Source organism: Balaenoptera physalus (genome assembly GCF_965194825.1).
Source record: "Balaenoptera physalus genome assembly, chromosome: 5".
Taxonomy (NCBI): Eukaryota; Metazoa; Chordata; class Mammalia; order Artiodactyla; family Balaenopteridae; genus Balaenoptera; species Balaenoptera physalus.
The window spans coordinates 24,943,485-24,947,707 of NC_138884.1; the positions used below are offsets into that span (position 1 = coordinate 24,943,485).

The 4,223-nt window shown below is 33.3% G+C and overlaps 1 pseudogene across 1 annotated transcript in view; it reads left to right on the forward strand.

The window, feature by feature from the left end:
• The window catches only part of LOC309661486 (60 kDa heat shock protein, mitochondrial pseudogene), a 67,081-nt pseudogene that overhangs the window by 38,647 nt on the left and 24,211 nt on the right, over positions 1-4,223 (forward strand). The window lies entirely within an intron of this gene.

The following is a 4,223-nucleotide window of genomic DNA, read 5'->3' on the forward strand; positions in this document are numbered from 1 at the left end:
TAATCCTTAAACTTTATTTCTCTTGTTTGCATGTCTGTGGTGGTCATATGTAGGTCAGCATTACTTGCCTGTTATACGGAAGTGGTGACAGAGGCATGCTTATTTTGTTCCTAATCTCAAAGAGAAAGCTTCTTATGTTTTATTATTAACTACGTTGATTGCTGTAGATTTAAGAAAATTGCCATTTATTCTTAGCTTGCTAGAATTTATTTCATGAAACAATATTGAATTGTATCTTTTGTCATTTGATGATAAGATCATTTGATTTTCCTGTTTCTGTGTTTGTATGGTGGATTACATTAACTGATTTTCAAATATTAACCCCTGATTCATGGGATATGTGAAATTTATTCATGATGCATTATCCTTTTCTATGTTTCTGGATTCAATTTGCTACATATTTTGTTTAGAAATTTTTTCATTCACATTCATGAGTTGGCCTGTCATTTTTCTTTTTTTTTCCTCCTGCCATTTGGAGACTGAAGTTATGCACATCAAGATATGAAGTAATGCTAACACTAGGGGAGCATTAACTCTTTTTTTGTCTTTTAGATGACAAAATTGGGATTCTTTTTAAAAAACATTTTATTTTGAAATAAATTCACGCTTCTAGAAAAATCACAATAATAGAACAAAGAAATCTTGTATATGCTTCACCCAGTTTCAGTTTCACTAATTGTTAACATATTGCCACAGTAGCTTAATCATTCTCTATTTTTTTCTGAGCTATCTGGGAATATGTTGCATATATAATGTTTTATTCCTAAAACTTTCACCATGTATTATGTAAGAAGAAGAGCATTTTGTTATATCACTAGAGTACAATTAGGAAAATTAGGAAAATTAACATTGTTAAAATTGTCTAAGATTTAGTCCATAATCAAATTTAGCCAATTATCCCAATAATGTCCTTTATAATAAATATTTTTTCTCTCTGATTCAGGATTCAATCCAGTATCACGAATTGTATTTAGTTGTTGTGTCCCTTTAGTCTTGTTACTCGAGAAGAGTTTTTCAAGATTTTCTTTGTATTTTGTGACATTGATAATTTTGTAAGGTAGTGGCTAAGTATTTTGTAGAATCCCTTATAATTAAAGCAGGAATTATTTCTCCCTTGAATGTCTGTAGAATTCACTGATGAAGATCTACAGCTGGGTTTGGAGGTCTCTTTGTGGGATGATTTTCAATGACTGACTCAATTTCTTTCTTTTTTTTTTATAAATTTATTTTATTTATTTATTTTTGGCTGTGTTGGGTCTTTATTGCTGCGCGTGGGCTTTCTCTAGTTGCAGTGAGCGGGGGCTACTCTTTGTTGCGGTGCGAGGGCTTCTCATTGTGGTGGCTTCTCTTGTTGCAGAGCATGGGCTCTAGGCGCATGGGCTTCAGTAGTTGTAGCACGTGGGCTCAGTAGTTGTGGTGCACGGGCTTAGTTGCTCCATGGCATGTGGGATCTTCTTGGACCAGGGCTCGAATCCGTGTCCCCTGCATTGGCAGGTGTATTCTTAACCACTGTGCCACCAGGTAAACCCTGACTCAGTTTCTTTAATTAATATCAATATCATAAGACTATGAAAGATGTTTCTCTGCCCTTTACTTATTTTGTTTAAATTTCCTAGGGATTTATCCATTTTAATTATATCTATTACTATAAAGGTGCTCATAATATTCTTTTTAATGTCTATAAATTACGTAGTTATGTCTTCCTTTAAATATGCATTAATATTTGTGATCCTCTTCTTTTTTTCTTTTTAAATTCCAGACTTTCCTCTCAGGCATACTTTCCTTTTGTTTGAAGTACATCCTGAAGAATTTCCTTCAGGGAGAATTTTTGTATCATCATCATCATCATCATTCTTAAAATGTATCTTTGCTGGTTATGGAATTCTAAGTTGACAGTTATTTTATCTCCTTGAAAGAATCTGCCCAAAGTTGACCCACTTGTTTTTTGGGGAGGAAGGTTACACTGAATGGGGTCTTGTCCATGAGCATTACTGACGGATTGGTTGTATCACACCTTTGACCACTCTTGGGCTATTGGCTGTGCTTCACCACTATTGATGCTTTTTCAGATTACCATTCAAACTATTGTGGCCCATGAAACAAATCTATGCCATTTATATCTTGACAGCAGTATGCTTTTTATTGCAAAAGCCATTCAACAATGGGCTAATAGTCAAGGTATCTGATAGGTCTTCCATACTTCCTACCATCCACAGCATCTGGTATTGCTGTCTTAGAAAGGTCTTTTCAAAATTTGACTCAAAAAGTTTTCTAACTGTACCCTCCTCACCTCCTCTTAGTCTACATCCCTTAGTAAAAGAGTTTGGTCACTGAGTGAGGCTGTTCCCAGAAAGGGATCATTTTCTCTTGTCTGCTTCCTGGTTGATGATCAGGATAAAAATTTGGACTTCTGCCTTGACCATTCCTGGGAGTGATACTTCTTTGTTTTTCCAAATGGTAGCCCTAAAGTCATGATATGATTGTATACATAACAATTCAAAAATAATACAGATAACTTATTAGAATTAATAAGTGGATTTTGCAAAGTTTCTCGACATAAGGTGTTACAGAAAATATATTCCATTTCTATGTGTTTTCTAAGTGATAAAATTAAAAAGTCAAATAATACTCTGTATTGATAATACTACTAGTGTATGCATACATTGGATTTTCCTGTTTGGAAAACAGCTTGGCATTATCTATCCCAGTTGGAATTATGCATACCATACAACTTGGCAATTGAACTCTTAGGTATATATACACAAGGGAAAGGAATACACATGTATAAAAGGACATATTTGCATAATGTTCATAGTAGCATCATAATAGTCTCAAACTGGTAACACACTCAATATTCTTCAAGAGTAAAATAAATAGTAAAATAATAATAAAATGGTAAAACAAATGGTAAAATAAAGTGTAGAGAATAAATATTTCTACAGTGGGTAATAGTCAGCAATAAAAGTGAATGAAACTGCAGATATATAGAACACTGATAAATTTCTCAAAAGTAACCACACACAAAATAATATGTATTGGATGATTCCATTTATATTTAGTTCAAAAAGTAGTAAAACAATAATGTTAAGTGATGTAAGCTTAGCATCCTTGTTTTGTTTCTGTTCTTCGAGAAAATGTTTTCAGGTTTTCACTGTTGAGTATGTTAGTTTTGGTCTTTTTATATATATGGCCTTTATTATGTTGAGGTATGTTCCCTCTATACCCACTTTGTTGAGAATTTTTATCATAAATGGATATTGAATTTTGTCAACAGCTTTTTCTGCATCTAAGGAGATGGTCATATGATTTTTATCCTCTATTTTTTAAAAAATGTGGTGTATCACATTGATTTGTGAATCATCCTTGCATCCCTGGGATAAATGTCACTGTCACTTGATCATAGTGTATGATCCTATTAATGCATTGTGGAATTTGGTTTGCTGATGTTTTGTTGAGGATTTTTGCATCTTAGTTTAATTGATGTTTTCTATTGTTTTTTTAGACTCTGTTTCATTTATTTCTGCTCTAATCTTTATTATTATTTTTTTCCTTCTACTAACTTTGGGTTTGTTTGTTCTTCTTTTGCTAGTTCTTTTAGATGTCAGGTTAGGCTGATTGAGTTTTTTCTTGTTTCCTGAGGTAGGCTTGTATCACTTTAAACATCCCTCTTAGAACTGCTTTTGTTGTATCCCATATATTTTGGATCATTGTGTTGCCATTTTTGTTCATCTCCAGGTATTTTTTTATTTTCTCTTTGATTTCTTCACTGACCCATTGACTGTTTAGTAGCATATTTTTTGGCTCCCATGTGTTTGTGATTTTGGCAATTTTTTTCCTGTAGTTGATTTCTAGTCAGTCTCATCCTGTTTTGGTTGGCCAGAGATGCTTGATATGATTTCAGTCTGCTTAAATTTACTGAGACTTGTTTTGTGACCTAGCATGTGATCTATCCTGGAGAATGTTCCATGTGCACTTGAAAAGATTGTGTATTCTGCTGCTTTTAGATGAAATCTTCTACATTATCTATTAAGTCAATCTGGTCTAATATGTTGTTTAAAGCCACTGGTTCCTTATTGACTTTCTATCTGGGTGATCTGTCCATTGATGTAAGTGGGGTGTTAATATCCCCTACTGTTATTATATTACTGTCTTCCTAAAGGAAATATTGTCTTTACCAGCCCAGATTTTTTCTTGTTTCCTTATCTTGCTTGTATAATAATTAG